General features: G+C 40.1%; 1 long non-coding RNA gene across 3 annotated transcripts in view; it reads left to right on the top strand.

Moving 5' to 3' along the window:
- The window catches only part of LOC120372332, a 35043-nt gene extending 14213 nt beyond the window's left edge, over positions 1-20830 (top strand). For 2 of the 3 annotated variants that reach the window (XR_005584902.1, XR_005584901.1), the window contains exons 2-4: positions 517-642; positions 16883-16982; positions 18962-20830. This is a non-coding gene — a long non-coding RNA (uncharacterized LOC120372332). Of the gene's footprint in view, positions 1-516; positions 643-2735; positions 2951-16882; positions 16983-18961 lie in introns of those variants that run through there. The other variant, XR_005584900.1, reaches the window with a different exon arrangement.
- The last annotated feature ends 680 nt before the right edge of the window (positions 20831-21510 follow it).

Here is a 21510-nt window from a genome sequence, read left to right as displayed (position 1 = left end):
ATTGCTTTCCTAGGTAGAGGAAAGAAAGCAACTAATAGTTTTCAGAAATGTGCATTTGCTCAGGGCTTATTTTAAAAATTGGGCTGAAATGTTGTGATCCCTAGAGCCCTTTGGGTATTAGTACCAATGTCCAGAAGAGCCATCATATATTTCTGGGCATGAACAATCAGAAAATAAACTTATGGAGGCTGCAGGGACATTGCCACACGTGAAATATAAAGACACTTATCTTTTTTTTCCCCCAGCACTCTCCCTTGGCTTTATTACAGGAGTGCAGGATTTACTGTGGAGTGAAGGGAAAAACTTCATAAAAATGGATATTTAATTTGCATCAGTGTCTTGCAAAGGTCAAGGATTTTCAGGGTAAAATCCAAATGCTTTCCAGTAACCAGAGAAACTCCCTGGAGTTTCTGCAGTCTTTTTTGTAACTATATTTAATGTGACTCTATTTATAATTAGTATGATTAGTATTAGCTTTTGCTGGACCAGCATCATTAGATTTTTTTTTCCTTTTAGGATTAAGCCCATGCAGCTGAGGCCAAAGTGAAAATCCAGAACTGTTGGATACACTTGGTGGATGCACCATCTGGTATCTCTTGTTCCTTTTCTAACCATCCTGTTACAGAAAAGCAAATAAGACTGGTAAGTATTAAGTGCAGAACAAATTGGGTAAACTGGTATCAGGCTATTGAAGAACTGGCATTTCATACGTATGCAGCCAGATTCTTGACTGCGTAAATTACAGTAGCTGTACTGAAGTCAATGCTGATTTACACCGAGTATCTGGCTCACGATGCATAATTTTTTTAAAAACCTTATGTGGGGGTGAATGACACAGATTTTATTACTTTGCAGAAGCACCAGATTCAAAGCCCTAGAGAATAAGAACATAAGAGAGGCCATGCTGGGTCAGACAAATGGTCTGTCTAGCCCAGTATCCTGTCTCCTGACTGTGGCTGATGCCAGATACTTCAGAGGGAATAAACAGCTAGGGGATGAATCTCTCAACTGTCCTTATCTAGTCCCAGCTTCTGGCAGTCAGACGTTTAGGGATACCCAAAGCATGGGGTTGCAGACCTGATCACCTTGGCTAATAGCCACTGATAGATATCTTCCATATAACTGGGTTTAAAAAGCATTAGATCTACTTTGTTGCACTGGGATGTTGTGAAGGCCAAAAGTTCACAGGGTGACTGTGCATTGTGTGAAGAATGAAGTATTCTGTTTAACCACAGAATAATCCTGGCATGGGCAGTGGTAGCACAGTCTTTCATTGTATCTTACCCTGACCAGTGCGACCACATCTCTGAATGAACGGCTAGATCAGCATCCAAGCACAGGTAGTCCTTAACCCCGTACTGAGAGAGCCATTAGGAGTGTCTCAGTGCCAGGTGTTTTCTAAGCTAGTGGAAACGCCTACTAGAGGGAATAGAAGAGAATAGGGCTTATAACAGTGTATCCCCCACAGAAAGAGAAACTTAAGACCGTGTCTAAAATTTTCAAAAGGACTAAAATCCCATTTTCAAAAGTTACATATGCTCTTGTGAGCCTAAATCCCACTGGCGTTCAAAGAGATTTAGTCTTCTAAGTCACTTAGGAGCTTTTGAAAATTTGACCCTGATCCTTAGCGGGTTAAAATCACTGCAGCTCTGATGTGAATGACCCTTAATTTTTTTAAATTGAAATTTAGACATTGGAAAACTTGCCTATTGCAGCACAGGTGGCAGAAGGAGGCCTATGCCCTGTTGGAGCTGCACATTTTTCTTTGTTTCCCCACCTGCAGTTTTCTCCTCCCAGTGATGCTCAGGCACTCTGGAAGGATTTTGCTGTGTGTTTGATTAAGATATTTTCCAATTGTCACAGTAGCAGCCTGTAACTTAGCAACTCTTGTCTCTGTCAGGCTGGGTGAGGGAGAAATCTGAAGAAGCCCCTAGTGACATGATAAAGAAAGCAGGCCTTCACTAGAGTCTGCTAAAATCTTAGATGCCAATGACCATGCTTTGAAATGACCCTTCAAACACATTTTCTTTTTCTAACTTAGCAGAGATTCTTAACCACATGCCAGCTTCAGAAGTTGGTTTGGAATCTTTTTTTCCTGAGCCATTTTGGAGTTTCCAGAGAATGAAACAAAACTGAAGATTTGTTAACAGCTGCAAAACATAACCATCTCCTTCCCCTCCCCCACCTTCACTTCCACATTTCCTTTTCACTCTCCCAAGGTTCCAAAGTCACTAAGCAAACTTGCCTCAAACCTTCTAAAATGAATCAATCTCTGAGCGTTGTAAATTTCATCCCAAAAGGAACATGTTGTAAGAAGTACAGAGGGTGCTAATAGATATGTGCACATAATCTTAACTTAGGGTGACCAGATGTCACGATATTACTGGGACTGTCCCAATATTAGGGGCTTTACCCTACACAACTAAAAACCCCCCACCCAAAAAAGTGTCCCAGTGTTTCACACTTGCTTAAGTACAGCTCTCAATAAATACAAATGATAGGGCCCCGTCCAAGAGCGCACATAAGCAGCTGGTTAACTTTAAGCACACGAGTACTCCTGCTGAAGTTGCATAGAGAAACAAAGAAGATACATAAATAGTGCAGTAAATGGAGCTACATGCCTGCTTAACTAACTGCTTAAATTATTTTCTGGACAGTGAGAAAGGTGAAGGAAAACATGGAAATAACTCAGATATTTATCCTCTTTCTTTATAGTACCTTGAAGATGTATTAAGTGCTCTAAGAATTGTTATGATTCTTTTATGGGTCTCCATATTTAGCAGCTGATTGCAAACATGGGAAACTGAGAGGTTGTAGAGTCAATGGAAAATCAGTAAAAGGACTTCAGATAGGTAACGCTGCCTTAGTCAGACACTATGGGAGTCAGCTTTTGGAAACAGGAAGCCTCACTTTGCGCTCTTGGAGCCAGCTGCTTATTTCAGTTACCCAGGTAAGAGTAAATCTGTAGTAACCCCATTGAAATCAGTGCACTCTGGACTCATGCAGGTGTAACTCTCCTTACAGTATATTGTTTGTGTTTTCCTTTAATAAAACCTGAAGAAGCCTGAATCATTTATATGAATCTGTATTTGCCACACTCAGACATTGCCACCCAAAACACGCTTTTTAAAGAAGTGTTGTGGCATAAAAATGATATAATATGCCAGAATCAAAGTCGTCTTTACTTAGAATGTGCAGCAAGTAAAGGTCTCGAATTACTTCTGCCAAAAAATCTTTTTTTTATTTGAAGGATTTCTTTGGCAGAAGACATTCTCTGTTCTGAAATTTCTTATAGAATGTTCCTAAGACCCTATGGGAAATAAAGTAACAGAACATGCTGGAAAGCAAGAAAAAAGAGGAAAGCAAATTTCTTCTTGCAATATGTCACAATATTATTCTAATCTATGGAGGCACTCTACAGTGTGATATAATGTCAGAAAATTTATTTAAGGTGAGAGAGCACCCTCGTGAGGATCAATGTTGAACTGATACAAAGATGTCAATGAAGGCTCTGTGGGAGCATAAAGTTAGGCCAATATAAAGAAAGAGCTAATGATTTGGTTCTGGCACATCTTAAACTGAAAATCACTTTGGTGTGAATAGTGGCGTTTTCTGGGGAGAACAGGAAAAGGCCTGAGGTGTTTAACAAAGTGAAACATGTAACATATTCCCTGTATTTACATACACCACCAGTGTGTATTCATGGTTACGCATATTGTGTGAAGGATGAATTAATACAATTAGAGGGTTTCTAATCCTTATAACTATGGGGTTGCTCCTTAATGATTTAATACTATGCTGGATCTGTCTCTAGCATGATGTTTCTGTACTGTATCAACCCTAGGGTTCTGACTGGCTACCTAGCTAGGGAAAGAGGGAGAAGGCCCATTCTATTAGACACTTACCCTAAAGGCCTGCAAGTGTTAGTGGTTCCATCTACACAGCAATAAAAGATCGGTGGCACTACCACAGCTGACCCAGGAGAGCTGTCTCAGGCTTATGGGGCTCGGGCTGCAGGGCTATAAAATTGCAGTGTACATGGTTAGACTCCAGGTTGCAGCCCGAGCTCTGAGATCTCACAATGGTCTCTGAGTTCAGGCTCCAACCCAAGCATAAATGTCTATACTGCTACTTTTGGCTCTGCTGTCCCAGGCCCTGAGACTAGGTGCTGCAGGTGTTTTAATCACGGTGTAGACGCATCTTAAGAGACAATGCCAAAGCAAGTAGCCATAGTGGTTTTAGCCCACACTGCTTGGAGAAGACCAAAACTGCATGGTGCTCCATCCATTTTAATAAACCAGAAGAGTAGGAACAAAACCAGCCTGTAGTGCAAATTAACCAAAATCAAATGTAATCTGGATTGAAACCTGAAATGTGATTGATTAAAAAAAAGTCAACATCTAAACATTTTTTTAAAAAAATATTAAAATAGGATGTTTAGTGATTATCCTAGTTTAGCCAATGTTTTACTTACATAAAACAAATTTCATTCAATAGTTTAATGTGTTTTCCTCCAAACATCAAATATCTGGGTGTGCTCTTGTAACTCACCCGCCTTCTGGGTGTGGTGTTCTGTCCCTTCTAATGGCACTGAGACCACTTAGAAAAAGAGATTGAGGCTGTTCTACAACCTTAGCTAACAGCCAGTTGGCTTTTAGTTCATGCGGTAGAGGCTCATGCACTAAGCGCCAGAGGTTTCAGGTTCAATCCTGGCAATGATTGGAATCTGTTGGTGTTACACTGTCATGCTAATTATCCTGTGGTACAGCTTTTTGTTTTTAGTGTATGAAAGAGGGATTGGTAGAATACCCAAGTATAGACTGATCTTACCCTATTAGAGAAGAAGGCTAAATGAGATTCTAGTTCTAAAATCTGCATCTTTTTCAGATGACGTGAAACAAGGTCAGTGCTGTGTAACAGTAATAAATCAGTTATGGAAAAGAAAAGCAGGTTTAGAAACATCATCATTCTTACATAATTGAATGATGAGTTAGGGAAGCAAGGAATAGTGGGAAAGAATGCAAAGAAATACAAAGTAAATATGCAACCCAGGTAGTTTTAAATAGACACTGTTCAATGGCATAGATTGAAATTTAGTTTATATGGGACAAATGTATTAGTAAACTACATTAATAATTTCTCATTCCTTCAAAATATGAGGAGCAGTTGCTTTTTGCAAACTGAAATCTCTGATTAACTGACTACATATCAGTGAAAAGCACAGAAGTTTTATACCTGGCTATATTTACATTTTCCCAGTTGATTATTTAAGCCCCTGTTCTACAAGATACTTAGCCCTGGGCAACAGGTCTAATCACATGCTTAGAGATAGGCATGTGCTTAGGTGTCTTGCTCAATCAGGGACTTAATCATGGTATTAATTTCTTTCATGTTACCACATTAGGCACTTTATTTTTATTTTACATAAGTAGTGCTTATATACTGTCTTTCATCCAAGGACCTCAAAGTTTGCTAACACTAGTTTTCACAGGCAGCCTTGTGTTATGGTAGGTAGAGACTATATAGAGGTGACTTGCCCCATCACTGAAGTGCTACTTTCTCAGGGCTAGAACACAGCAGCTGTACACCGGTACAGCCAAACATTTTGACAAGATACTGAACAATGTCACATGTTATAACTGAAACTACAGGAGGCTTTGAGAATGCATAATAAAGAACCAGAGTTACCAAAGTGACCAAATACCAACCTCTCTTCTAGTGTCCGATCCTGTCCTGTTGTAGTCAATGGAAGCTTTACCACTGAATTCAGTGGGTGCCGGGACCAAACCTGTGAAGATCTTTACTGACTACAACTGGGTAGGAAGATGGTTTTATGAATTACCAGAGAGGCAGCACCTTCAACAATAGGTCCTGGGCCAGTGGATCAGTAGAAATGGTGCTACCGATTGAACTGACAAAATAACTTCCTACAGCACTTAATGCCAATGTTTCATGGAGGTCTCCTATCCAGGCAGTGGCCTAGATTGATCATAATTAACTAGTAAGGTCTAATAAGATCTCAATTCAAGGCTGAATTCCTGCAATTTTATACTATGTAATTAAAACTGTATATTGGGTGTAGAGGTTAGGGGTCAAGTTCAGGAATGGCTGGGTGAGGTTCTGTGGCCTCCAATGTTCAGGCGGTCAGACTAGATGAACACAATGGTCCCTTCTGACCTTAGCATCTATGAGTCTATTTGGGGATAAGGCTGAAAGGAGTCTTGGATACATTTCTTTTGTTAAAAGAAAAGTAATAGGTGGAATGGAGGGCCAAAAGCAGCAATAGAAATGACAGCTGCACAGCACTTGAACCAAGGAGTCCAAAAGAAACTTAGTTGGGAAACAAAAAGAAATACCACATCATAAAATCAACATCTTTGCTGGAAATCTGAGACTCTCTGCAGATGTTCCAGACTTAATCCTCCACTGATAATTCCTATTTATTGTAATTACAGTTCTTTTTTTAAAAAATGGAAATAGAAACTGCAATCTGTCTTCCAACAAAACTGCCAGAAAAGACAATTTACAATGCTTGTCCTTCATCTTTCTTTCGACAAAAAGGTAACGATTTAGGCCAGATATTTTATATGCGATTTGTATATAGCATGAAAGCACCACAATTAATCAAATGCATATTTAACTTCTCTTCACCTAGGAAGATGAAAATAAACAAGGAAGATGTGAACAATAGAACAAAATCAGTGGCCACTTCAGAAAACGTGGACCTTATATAATTTGCTAGTGACCATAGGGTGAATTGGAGACAGCTGGGGAAAGTACTAGCTAGGCTCAGGTAGCTGGTCTGAGACAGCAATAACTGCTTAGGACTTCGTGAAAAACATTTTTTATCTTAATTTTAGACACCCACATATTTAATGCTCAAACCCTTTTCAAGTACAAATATTTGCATGTGCAGATCAGTCATGCAGATGTGAACCTAATTTGCATCACAAACATCAGATGCTCTCCAAAATGTACATCCCTAAAGTTGGGGGCCCAACAATATAGATATTCAAACTTCAGAAGCCAGTTCCAGGCTGCTTTTCAACAGGTTTTTTTGTTTACACACTGTACCTTTCATGAAACTGCATACACAATCCATATTAAAAACATTTTATAAAACTTATCAGAGTTGGCACAGTGACAAGACCACCAAAAACTGCTACAATTGAAAAAAATAAGACCCTTTCTGTTCAGCCCACCTCCTCAGAGAAAACTTGAGTAAACAGATTTTCCTATTGGCCCTGCAGGTTAACAAATGTGAATACTTTTGGAGCAAGTATGTGTAGGAGGTGAGCGAAGTGAATATCAGAGTTGAGGGCCATCAGAGAATCTTTTGCCACCCTTCTAGAAATAACAAACTGGGGACTGTAAGCAGAAGCATCTCAGCTGATCAACTGTGGTGGTAGAAGATGAAGTGACAAAACCCCGATCTTGAAACGTACCTGGAAATGAATTGGAAGTCAATGCAGGCTACGGAGAAGAGGTGTAATGTGCGTCACTCAGAAAGCACAGTGCATTCTGCATTATGGCAGCTGAATTTTATAATGCTTCTTCCAGGGTAACCCTGTGTAAAAACACTTTTTGTACTAATTTATTCAGGCAAATTGATTGAAACTGTTGTAAGAACAGAATTATCAGACAAGTACATAAACACAATTTGTAGGGGAAGAGTTAACACAGCTTTTGTAAAGGGAAATCATGCTTCACCAATCTATTAGAATTCTTTGAGGGGGTCAACAAACATGGAAAAGGGTAAGCCTTTTAAGTACATATAGTGTACTTGGACTTTCAGATTGCCTTTGACAAGGTCCCTCACCAAAGGCTCTTAAGCAGACAGAGGACCGTCCCTCTTATCCCATGAATCAGTAACTGGCTAAAAGATAGGAAACAAAGGGTAAGAATAAATGGTCCATTTTCCCAATGGAGAGAGGTAAATAGAAGTGTCCCTCAGGGTTCTCTACTGGGACCAGTGCTGTTCAATATATTCATAAATGACTGGAAAAAGGGGTAAACAGTGAGACAGCAAAGTTAACAGATGATACAAAATGACTCAAGATAGTTAAGTCCAAACCAGACTCCAGTGAGTGGGCAACAAAATGGCAGATTAAATTCAATGTTGATAAATGTAAAGTAATGCATATTTATCACATCTGAGCTATACATACAGAATGATGGGTCTAAATTAGCAATTACGACTCAAAGAGATCTTGGAGATCTTGGAAATACCAAACACATTTCCTCTGGTAGCTATTTCATTACATTTCCTGCAGATGATGCAATACACAATTATCTACCTTGTTATTATCATTATGGCCTGTGGTTCAGAACAAAGTCAAAACCACAATTTACTGGAAATAAACTGATCCCTGGTTTTGCATGTTTTATATTAGCCTAACAGGGTTAAAAACGTTCCACTAACCCCATTACCAAAGTTCATAGGGACACAATGAGAAATGCTTAGATGCACTGAATATTGCAATTTTCCATAAAAATCTTCAATTAATTGCATAAGTCCATCTGCCATCTCTATAGCAATACCTTCAAGCATCAATCATCCTTAGCTTTTCAAAGAGGGCAAAAGCATCTTCAACACTGCGTCTACTGAAAGGTATAATTAGTTTGTTTGACTTGAGTTAAAGATTGGAGTGCTCATGCCACGGTTTTGGGGAAACGCAAAAGCAAATTGAATAATCACTTGTTAATTACATGTTTTCACACAGATGATGGGAAAATCAGTATTGCAGCTTTATGACTTCATCTGAAACCATGGTGGTGATGGAGAAAGAGTTTGTGTACACTATTTTTATTAAGGTTATAAAGTTGGTTCTATTTTATGGCCTGATAGAAGAAATTTAACCCTGGACTTTTTCAGAGGACACAAAACCAGCCTTTTTTTACTTTGCCCAACTATGGTTGGACAAATAACCACTCTTAGGAGACAAACCACAAAGAAGGCTACAAATCTGCAGGAAAACTATTGTATGATCTTTCCTTTCTGATGGAGCGTTAAAAGGGGGATATCTGTTGTTTGTTCACTCAGGTTGTCATCTGATAGAGATTCTTCCTTTTGTTCAAGCGGTCAGGATACTGAGTTTAGATCCAAAGGTTCATGCTTTAAGTGCCAGCAGTTTCAGCAGGTAGGCTGTTAAATTTCACCCAATTCAGATAAGAGTGAAAACTGGCCATTTATATCTACATTTGGTTTCCTATCTTTTAACTGGTTATTGTTCCATGAGGTCAAGTATCAGAGGGGTAACCGTGTTAGTCTGGATCTGTAAAAGCAGCAAAGAGTCCTGTGGCGTCTAACAGATGTATTGGAGCATGAGCTTTCGTGGGTGAATACCCACTTCATCGGATGCATGTCCGACATGCATGCATCCAACGAAGTGGGTATTCACCCATGAAAGCTCATGCTCCAATACGTCTGTTAGTCTATAAGGTGCCACAGGACTCTTTGCTGCTGTTCCATGAGAGGACCTTTCCTCTTCTCCCATGGCTGATTACTTTGCTTAAGAGCCTTTGATGTGGGATCTTGTCAAAGTCTTTCGGAAAATCCAAGGACATTGTTTCAACTGGATCACCCTTATTCACATGCTTGTTGACACCCTCAAAGAATTCTAATAGAATTCTATTAAACTCTTCCAGTATATCTCTGCTTTTGATACTGAAGACCTTTCTCCTCTTCTTAGCATCTTATCCTCACTGAGATTAGCAATATTGTCCTATCCTGATTCTTCTTCTACCTCCTGTCCTTCAGAATCTTTCAGTGCGACTTCCTTCTCTTTCTCACTCTGTGGGGTTCCACAGGGTCCTTGGCCCTCTGCTCTTCTTACTTTAGAACCTATCTTGGAGTGGGAAGGAAAGAGGGCATGCCACATCAGCTCTCACAGTATCAGCTATCCTCTCTATATTGATGACTCATCAATCTATCTGTTCACCATAACCTGTCTCTATGACATGTCCTCTTGGATGTCATGTCATCATTTTAATCTTAATATGTCCAGAGCAGAAGTCTTTATCTTTCCTCACAAATGTTCTCTCTCTAACTCCTTCACTATTTTTGTTAACAATGGTACCATCCTCTCCATCACACGGGCCCACAGTCTCAGGGTTATTTTTGACTCCACGCAAATGGCATAAGTGAGGAACCGATTAGCAATATTATTTTTACCTCATTTAAATCCTTTCTTGTCTTCCATTAGCGACAATCTCCCCACTCTTCCTCCCGCCAAGAAGATAAGCAGACAACCTCTCTGAGTCTTCTTGCTCATAGATGTGCATGTTTATAGCCATAATTTCCCCTTTGTTAAGATGATATAATAAGAGTGATAATCTTTCTAGCTATTTTCCTGCATAAAGCAAGTCCAACAGAGTTTCAGCTCATGCGACTTTATAGAATGTACTTTACTTATAGTAAAAGCAGCAAAGAGTCCTGTGGCACCTTATAGACTAACAGACGTATTGGAGCATGAGCTTTCGTGAGTGAATACCCACTTTGCTGCTTTTACAGATCCAGACTAACACAGCTAACCCTCTGATACTTTACTTATAGTATGGAAGATACTCTATATGAAACTGCCAGGCTATTTCATTGAGAACAGATTCTTTCAGGAATGAAAATGCCTACCATCATTGTGTCATATAAGAACAATTAGCCTCCTGAGAATCTGACTGATACACCTGCATTTTCCTTAGACATTTTGTACAGTAACTGCACATATATTTTCTTCATATTACTGCAAGGAGTTTTTCTCTGAAGTTAAAGTTGCTTCTTTTTGCTTAACTGAATCCTTCTTGTTCCTTGCTCTTCATCAGTTATCTTTCATCAATACCCTCCTTCTTGTTTTAATGTCAGTGTGGTTGGTCCTTATGGCCTTTTTACACTCTTCCTACTTCCAGGTGACATGGTTTTTAATCCAGTGATGTGATGTAATTGATTCTCCAGCAGCTCTGCTCCGTATGCTAAAGATTCAATAAAGAGGGCAAGGATTGTCCCCTAACTCTCTTTACTGAAGATATGACCTTTTAATCTTCAGTGAAAACTAACTGCATAGTGGATTACTTTTTGACCCATCAAATGGTTCACACTTGTGAATGTGATTATGCTCTGAAGCATGATTGTACCATAAAAGTGATGGACACCTGGGGTGAAATCCTGGCCCCATTGAAATCAATGGAAAAAGTCCCATTTACTTCAACTGCGCCAGGATTTCAGCCCAGCACTGTAACTACTACGCAGATATTAGCCTTAGAATTACAATAGTTATAATCTAAGACTCATGAGGAAAGGTCAAAGTCTTGAAAACTTTGTACGGGTGCAGTAGTCTGCTCACACGATCACAAAGCAGGATCGTCTAGTGCTTAGGACAGGGAACCTACAGTTAGTGGACTGTCCTCTCTAACATCATCCCATGGTGCACTCAGGATGTGCAGTGTCAACTAGTGCCAAGCCGCTAGGGGAGCAGAAGAGGTGGGGCAGCATAGAGCTTGTACAGAGGTACGATCTCTGCCTGATGTCCTTGTATGTCCAGCAGATCCCCTGAGATCCATGAGTTTGCAGGACTAAACCACCTGCTTTTGCCATGGCTCAATTATCACCGCCACCCACCCCATTGGAAGAATTTGGAAGTGACCCTCCATTGGTTTTCCCGAGGGACAGGGATGATTATGAAGATTGTCTACAATAATAGAATATTCTGAAAATAAATTTACGTGTTTGTTTTTCCACACATCCACCTCTGTTCAGTACAGAAGGGTAAATGTACAGAAAAATGTTAAGTATAAAGGGAAGAATGAGTCTCCAAGGAATCATTTTCAGAGGAGAAAATCAATAGTAACGTCTGACATCAAAACACTTGAGTCTTGCCAAGCCTTTTACAAAGGTGTGAATTGCTAATCTAACTTCAGTGCAGGACTGGATGTTTTGACAACGATTTGAAAGAAAGCAAAAGATGCTTTACGAAGAAGAGAAACAAATGAGGTTTGCCACCACATGCAGTAACCTCAAACTAAAGGTATGTCAGCTCGAAGAGACTCGCGCTAGCTTTCAGATAGCTGGGGTGCTACAAATAGAATGTAACGGGGGAAGCCTGAGCATGGGGAGGGGCTAGCCACCCCAAGTGTGTACCCATCAGAGAGTAGGTATGGACTTGTGGCCCAGTGGCAGCTAGCCTCTCCCACCGCTTGTACTGCCATGGCTACATTCTATTTGTAGTGCACTAGCTTAATGGGAGCTAGCACAGTTATGTCTCTGTGACATGGGCATCATACACCCAGCATGAAGTGTAGACATACCCTATAAGACAACAAAGAAATCTCCATCTCTCACAATCTTTTTTTAATCCTCTGTCTCCATGTAAAAAAAAAATGACTTCCAGAACAATAATGGTGTTTACAATACTGTACCATTCCTTACATTGTGGATATACGCCAAATATTTCAAATACTATTTTTATTAAAGATAAACACAAATGTTAACAGTACAAGTTGTTTTCTTACATAAGTAGAAAAAAAGAAGGTGTCAAATATACAAGAAAAGGGAATATAATGGAGCTGGGTGTGACAAATCTAAATATACCGCTATTAATGTTATTTAACGTATTATCTGGGTTCACTATCTGCAAATGAAGTACATTTCCAAGATCACATTATACTCATATCATTGATAATCTGTCACACAACAAACGATTGTGTTGCAGCAATTTCTGAGGCTGCATTTTCAAGAACAGATTTTATATTTGCGCTCTCAGTTTTCCCTTTGCAATAATTTATGCTAACATCACTGAATTTCCACTTCCAACTGAACCTACAGATCAGGTACTTGGACATCTGCATTTTTGTTATTTGTCAATGCAAATATAAATGCTGGGTCTGAGTACACTTCAAGTATAATATTGTAATTAATGAAGGAAGTTGTTGTTTTGCTCAATTTAAATTGGCTACAGCAGTGTTCTGTTTCACATTTTGCAAAATGGCAAAAAGGAAGGACCATTCAGTGGGGTCAATTGCTTTCACCAGTTCTACGCACATAAGAATCTTCTTTCATATTCCAATGATTATTTCTCCTGGTTAGAGAATAACAGAGAGACTGCTGTTAATCTTTCATGATCCTCATTACTGAAGGGATAAGGACTAATACTGAATAATCTAGCTAATTGTATTTTTGTGACATTGGTTAAGTGATCGTTGCAGCCTAGCTGCAAGGATATTTTGCTAATGTTTTAATGTCCAGATCAAAGGATTTGGGGAAGATGCTTTTGGTGAATACACAAGTAATAATAACTAAAAATGGCTTGCAAAGTTCCTGAGAATGTTGCTTGTATATTTCCACCGTACGTCATCAGGCCTAGAGCTTTTCTTGGTCATAGTGCTGTTACAGAAGCCTCCACCTAGGAGGATTTGATATTCCAGTGATGGTGGAACGTATGTTTATCTTGATTGTTACTGTAAATTTGAATGGATTGTTGCAGTTTTTTATAGTATCAAAATATGTTTTGTTAATTTCTATGGGGTTATATTCGGTTGCAGCATCATTCAGTGATATGTCAGGTACTGTACAGTATGTACACTTTTGTGCTGCCTGAGAAGTCTTGGTAAGAGTCCCCAGTTTTGTCTGCCCACTTATAACCTGGGCTTTGGGCAGGTAGATTTGGTTCTTTTGGAAACCAATTTCTAAGTTAGGTTGGTAAAGGAGTGTCCTACCCCTTTGAAAGACAGCCTGGGATTCTCAACAAAAACAGCCTGGATGCAATTAAGATGGCTTCTGGCTCTGTGCAAGGGCTGGCCTATTTCAACAGGAACAGGAGGGAGGGGGAAGAAGCCATCCAGGTTGCAAAGGTTGGTGATCTCTCTCCTGCTCTGGAAGACTAGCTTGACCAGGTGCAGAAATTTTGGTCTTGGACACTGCTATTCCAAGTTCTCCTTCCCTGAGGGTTTATTAAAGGAGACACAATTATTTTGATTACTTTGTTTTGGTTCCTTATTGCCCCAGTATGTGAACATGAATTTACTGATGCCCAATTGGGAAAAGTAAGGCAGGGTTCAACTGCAGTGCCACGCTTAGCCACAGGGACAACTCACACTTTTGCAAGGTGTTTCTAGGATTTTTTGACATATTTTTTTTTAAAGTTTCCTAAAGTTAGGCTCCTAAATCTATATTCTGGCACCTAAGTAAGTTGCCTGATTTTCAAAAGCACTAAGTACTAAGCAGCCCACATTTTAAAATCTTGGCCTTTGTGTTTTCTGGTGTTTGAGGGAAGATGGAAGGGGAACAAGCCTAACCTGAAAAAGATGGAGGGTTTGGCGTGATTCGATACTACTCTATAGTTGAGGGGTGCTCCAGTGGCACAATCAGCTAGTCCATGAACGTATAAAGCTGTACTGGGTGGAGCAATGCCAAGGCTGTGAGTGTAACTCTCTCCTGGAACACAAGATTTTAATTCAGAGAATTAGCATGACCTCTAATGCAGGTGGTCAGAATAGATGATCACCGTGGTCCTTTCTGGTTTTATGCTATGAACATATTACTCTTTTTTTTTAATGCTGTATACAAGATTAAGTTATTCCAGATCATCGCTTTGAAAACTTCCCGTCTAATGTCACAATTGGTGTCAGATAGTTTTATTGAAAATATAGTTTGATTTGAGAATGCAGGGAATTATTAAAGTGAGACCTTTCAGAAGTAAGCGATTATAGAATCCAAGCTGATCTTGTGAAAAGGGGATGCTAAATCTAATTTTCATTAGGACAAGAGAAAGTGTGACCCTATGTTCCACTTTCAGTATATGATACTGTCTTGAAATTCTGTGGGAATTAAAAATCTATTAAAGTGAAAGTCACTAACATTAGTGTAGCATGCGTGTTGTTTAATTAAAGGGTTAATAAGTCACTTTAAAGGTTTGATGCATGTGTTTATAGACTTATAGTTTTCTGATTCTTCACCTGACTATTATGAAAGAGCAATCTAGATCCTGGTTTCTGGGAGTTTCCATTATTCAGATATGTTTAACCATTATAATATTGCTTAAAAATGCACCAGCACAATTGTAATAGGGAAAAGATTTCCTGCAGAGGGCATTAGGAGTGATTATAAATTACTTGGGTCTGCCTCAAGCATTGTTGGTCCTAAACAAATCTATAGCTACCCCTATGGCATCATATATGCTAATTCTATATTAGAGTAAAATATATGACCTATTCTAGAACATAATGAAGTGTATGGGAGACATTGGCACTCTGAAGCCAAATATGTATTTCCTCATTTTTCCATATTACCTTTCATTTTAATATTGTAATGTAGTGAGTACATTACAAGACAAACTGTCTTTGGATGGCCTCTTGTGGTAAAACTCAACTATTGCATTTAAAATCTGGATGGATTTTATGGACGTATTCTATTGATCCACCTTCCAAACCCTCATGCGTGGTTTGTAAAGTTACAGAAAATAAATGTTCATATAAAGTGGCTTTTGAAAACCACAAAAACATGGAAGGGTCAAACCATCTACAGCATAAATGTACGTGTATGAGCATGTAACTCAAATGTCAAGAACTGTGTTTTTGAAGATGGGATTGTGTGGAGATGAGAATGTTAAATGTAGTTGAAAATAAAACTGAAATCGGGACTAAAAGCACCCTATATAGTTTGATTGCTTCTTTTGTTCTTTACTTACTTTATATTCTCTATCTACAGCCACAATACAAGATCACAACTTTGTTTCCTGCAACAATTTAGTGCAGAAGTACAAATCTTCCTGATTCTATCTGCTTTTAATAGGGAGTGAAATGTGACAACTTGTCTGTGGTGGGTGTGATGCACTGAACCTCAGAAGTAGCATCCTATAAACCCCTATATTCATCATTTGTATATGGCTGTGATACAAAGCATGCCATGTAAGATACCATATGCTGAAACTCATTGTTCTGTCAAAATATGTATCTCCTTAGTGTGTATGGGCTGGTCTATACTGTGGGGGGGTACTGATCTAAGATACGCAACTTCAGCTACGTGAATAGCGTAGCAGAAGTCGAAGTATCTTAGATCGATTTACCTTGGGTCCTCACAGCACGGGATTGATGTCTGCGGCTCCCCGTGTCGACTCCGCTACCGCCGCTCGCTCTGGTGGAGTTCTGGAGTCGATGGGAGCGCATTCGGGGATCAATATATCCCGTCTAGATGAGACGCGATATATCGATCCCCGAAAAATCGATTGTTACCCGCCGATGTGGCGGGTAGTCTGGATGTACCCTATGAAGTTATGAGATTTTTCTATCTGTTCCTGAAATATGTTGTGAATTTGGAAGATGCCTAGCTCTCCAGTGACAACAAAGATGGTGACCCACATCCAAACAGGCATTAAGCGACCATCACGAGCCATTGACCAGCAGGGGAATTGTAAACAAAAGATTTACAATTCTGTGAGAGACCGTTGTGCAAGCACCACACAATGAGAATTGCTCAGCTCTATGATTCAGTTGCACAAACACCACACAATGGGGATTGCTCAGCTCTATGATTCAGTTGCACAAACACCACACAATGGGGATTGCTCAACTTGGTGACACAACAAGGCCCACCAGGACGTGTTTGGGCCAGTACCTGGAACTCGAATTGAGAGTATAAAATAAGAGACAGTGGCATCATAAGATCACCATTATGGGGGGAGGGCTGGCTCAGTGGTTTGAGCATTGGCCTGCTAAACCCAGCATTGTGAGTTCAATCCTTGAGGGGGCCACTTAGGGATCTGGGGCAAAAATTGGTCCTGCTAGTGAAGGCAGGGGGCTGGACTTGATGACCTTTCAAGGTCCCTTCCAGTTCTAGGAGATTGGTATATCTCCAGTTATTACCTATTATCTCTCTTCTCCCCAACCTATGCTGAAGGCAACACGAGTGCTGGGAAGACAGACTTTGAACTGAGGAGATTGGTCCCAGGCTGAGAAGGAAATTCAGGAACAATAACATGCCTGCAACATCCAGTGGGGTGAGAAAAGCCATTTGATTCAAATCTTGTTTAGTCTAATAGAGTTTAGTATTTAGACTGCAGTTTTACTTTTTATTTTCTTAGGCAAAGAGGTCAAAGATAGTTACCTATCACTTATAATAACTTAAAATCCATCTTTCTGTAGTTAATGAACTTATTTTAATGTTTTATCTTTATCAATGAGTTTGTCTGATGTGCTTGGGGAATCTGTTCAGATTACATGGGTTGGTGCATGTCCACTATCCTTTGACGAAGTGGTGAACTAACTAATAAGCTTACATTGTTGGAGAGAAGGTCTTGAGCAGTGTAAAACAATACATTTCTGGGGTGCAAGGCTGGGGGTTGGGGATATTTATTGGTGTCTCCCTCTGTATAGTTCATGAATAGTTTAGAGAGCACTCATGCAATTTAGCGGGGTGTGTCTCTGTATGCTGGTGGCTGAGTGAAAACAGGACCTGGAGGTGTTTTCTCTTGACACTAGCAAAGCATGGTGAGAGCCCAGGCTGGAGAGTTAAAGGGGCACAGCAGTCTCACAGTTGCAGGCTGTAACCCAGGAATGCCTGTCACAGTTGGAGTTTACTCCCCACAATGTCCCTGCAATAGCTGAATTGAGCCAAGTGGGCCCAATCAGCCAGTTAGGCTGCAATTTGGGAGAATTAGGCCTTGGTGGGGGGGACCTTACTTAGGGGAATCTCACCTGTGTGAGATAAAGACAGGACATTGGAAGCTAGAGGGAGGTAGTCTGCAGTCACTCCCTGGGAGGAGGGAGATGTTTGGGGGGACTATAAAGACAAGTAGCCCTTGGTTACTCCCTGGGAGAAGGGGGTTGAGAGGCCGGCAAATCCAGAGGAATGGGGAGGGCCAGTAGTTAAGGAAGAGGCTCAGGGAAAGGCGGCAAGGTGCAGGAGGGAGCCACACCTGGGCTGCTGTTTAGAGGAGTTCCGGAGCTAGAACCCAGGTACAGGGCAGACCTGGGTTCCCCTACCAGCCACTGAAAGAGTGGCAGCTGGGGCAGTGAAATGAGAGGACTGCCTCAAACCACTTGTGAGCGAGGACTTTGATACACATCCCCGGAAGGGAAAACCACACAGTGACCTGTCCGGAGGACTTAGTCATGAAGCAGACGAGGCTGCAGTTCCTGGAGCTGGGGAGAAAAAAACGGGGTTAAACTGTAGGAAGGGGCATAGGCCATGCAGAGCTAATCCCCAGAATGACCAGGAGGAGGTGCTATCTTGTGGTGAGTAGATCACACTGTCGTATTTAGTTGCAGTGTAATTCTCATCACGGTTATGGGGGGAGTGGTGTATCGTTGCTATGAAGACTACCCGAGGAATTGATTTCTCCTGGCAAGAAAAGTAAACTTTATTTGTTGATGGTAAATGCTACACTACTATGTGAACTATTTTCATTTCCATATCATCATTGTCATTTAGCTAATGAATAATAAACATTCAATTAAAAATTAACTGAATAATTAACTCAAAGTTTACATTTTAATGCAGAAACACTAGCTATTAGTATAGAGAGGGTTCCAGTTTGTGACAGCAACATGCTGCTTGCTGCTGATATAACACATAGGCTTAATGTACTAATGATCCAAGAGATGGAAGGAACCAGCAAAATGGTATGTGATATTTTTTAAATTAAATTTTATACTTATCACCAACTTTCCAAAAAGGAAATCAGGGTTAATGAATCAACAGACAAGTATGTTAAAATTGTTTGAGACGGAAATAACTATTAAGACCCATTATTCTAACACATGGAGAGCAAATAGAAAGGCAGGAACACAGCTGGACAATTATTTCATTAGGAAACAGCATGACAGAATTTTTTTTTAACAGGATAATTGAGTAGCCTTGAGATTAGGCAACAGTCAAGGTATTTTCCAGGGTATTTTTTAAAAAGATAATGTTTCCATAAATTGCAGACGTCAATCTTGTGAATCTTAGACTCAGACTGTCAGTTACTTTTCTCAGTTTCAGAAAGAGACATTTCTTGAATTGCAACTGCAAAGTGAACAGAAGTGGCTTTAAATCCAAAAGGATTTCCTAAAAAGCCACCTGGATCAGGAAGACACAGCACACCGAAGAAGACGGAAAACGGTTGGTGGGAAGCAATGTTTATACAACAAAAGGATTTGTGGCAAAATAAAGCCTAGCCAGTGCATACCAATCCCCAGCTTCTTGTAGGAGTAATTGTATGAAATGGGTGAGAAGTGGAAGTGGAGCTGTGGACATGAGAAGCAATGAGTTTTTCAATTAAAGAGTACCTAGAGCAATCACTACCCATGTGTCAAATAGCGTATGTAGGATTTTTGTTTTCGATATTGTTGGTTAGATTAACTCTAGCAACTTTCCTTTGCGCTTCTTGTGCTTACACTAGGATTTTGTCAGATACTGTATCAAAAGGTTTTAAGTTACCTGGCTGGAGGATAAAATTGAACAGACGTGGATGGAATGCTCTGATTTGGTGCATACAGGACAACATTTGGAAGTCGTCTCTGCTTGAGTCTAGTGCCTCCCTGGGGATACTTGGAGATATTTTGGACCCTGTATCTTCCTGTCCATAAGGTTGTGCTACTAGTATGTAATACTCTTGAATGTCCAGGTACTATTGGATAATCATGTCTAAGTGTCTAAGAAGACTACCTCCCACCCCCACATTTTTATACGGCCTGGAGACTGGTGGCTTTGTTGCTATAATCTAGCCTTAAATTACTACAAAAGACTATATTTGGGACCACATTTCAAATAAACAAAGCATCTGGAATTGGTGCAGAATATAGCAGGTCTCATATCACCTGGTGTATCTTTTCATAGTTGTGGTCAGCAGAAGCACTCCAACTGAAGTCCCCTTGGTATGAAAGAGGGAGCTGCTGGAAGGGGTCCTCCTATGAAGAACCCTCACTTTTGGGACCTGCTATCCACATTGGCCCAAAAATTGCCTAAAGGTGTTGACTTTCAGGGAACATTGCAAAGCTAATCTTTTTACCCAGGGAGCAATGTGATGAGGGCTGGCATTTGTGACTGAGGCAGGGTCTTGTTGCCATTTTCATGAGGAGAAACTCCTGGTTTTCTTTCTTTGCATTGTATTTTTAACCATGTTAAAGATGACTAAAGCTCTGGATAGGCATTTTTAAAATGGGTTATAAATGTACATAAACAAAAAGCCTGAGATGTCTCATAGTTTTGGATGAGAATGCCACACTTGGGTCTGAGACACTCTGTTTATTAATTCAAACCTTGTTTTAACCATAAGCATTCCTTGTGATTACAATTCTTATTAAAGTAAGAAATGACAGAGAAAAAAGCAGTGGCCTGTTACCTTCTCCTGGAGATAGGTGGGTCATGATGGAGCTTCATAGGAGAAATCCATCTGCCTCTTACAACCTTCCACATATTATACACATCCAAATTAGATATTCATTAGCTCTTTTCCAATCACCATTATCTAACTCATACAAGACACGTGTGAATTTTGAATGACAATTTTTGCTGTCTTTGCTATATTCATGTTAATATTTCTTTTTGATTGGTTTATTACCACTGCTTAGGCACTCATTGTACATATTTTGGCCGGGTCACTTTGACCTGTTTCTCTGCATAGGAAGTTTGTGCCTGTTTTTCTCTAATTGCGTCTTGAGATCACATTTTATGTATCTGTTGTCTGCCAGTAACTCCATTCCATGTAATATTCTCCCACTTAGGCACATTGTGTGGCTATACAGCACCTATAAACAAGTTTACTTAATAACAAGGTCACTAAGGCAACATTTCACTCAAACTAGACCAAAGCTAGCCTTACTGTCCAAACTTGGGCATTAGACATGATCCTTTAAAAATAAATTGTCTATGCCAGGCAATAGATCAACTCGAGCAAGAACAAAAGGGCTCTTGGGAGCTATGGCTGTCCCTCAGACAAAAAAGACATTGTTGTGTCCATCATCTGAGGGAAGGAGTACATCACAGCTCAGACAGGATTTAAACCCCCAGGTTTAAGAGTTCACCATAGCAGTTAGCATGAGGCCCCGCTGTACAGAGTGTATGAGGGATGTGGTTTTTTTTGGGGGGGGGTGGGTTTGTCTGTTTTTGTTTTTTGAAGGAACATCCAAATTAAAGTGGGTGGTTTTTCTTTTGTTTGTTTGGTTGGTTTTTTTTGTTCTTCCTCACCGCAAAACTAGAGCAGAATATATGTTTGAAGCTTGGAGAAAATAGCACATTGGACACTCGCTGGGTTCTATGTTGTTGCCAAAGCCACTAAGAAGGAACTGAGAGAGGGTCATGGCCACCCCACCCTTCGTGCCTTTGCATTGGAGCATGAGTCAGCATAAGACACGTGTGCAACCCCAAGGGCTACTGTTGTTATTTTTTTTAATCTGATATTGTGTGCATGAGATAAGTGCACATCAACAGTGGGTTCTACTCTGGCCCTTACGGGAAGAACCCACAGTATTTTCTAAACCTAAATCTATTGCATATCATTTTCCATGTACTGGTCCTTTTGTTAAGTTTTCCTGGAAGAGAAT

Source organism: Mauremys reevesii, linkage group 9 (assembly GCF_016161935.1).
Source record: "Mauremys reevesii isolate NIE-2019 linkage group 9, ASM1616193v1, whole genome shotgun sequence".
Lineage (NCBI taxonomy): Eukaryota > Metazoa > Chordata > Testudines > Geoemydidae > Mauremys > Mauremys reevesii.
The sequence above is the reverse complement of the archived record's forward strand: the minus strand, read 5'-3'. Positions and strand labels throughout refer to the sequence as shown.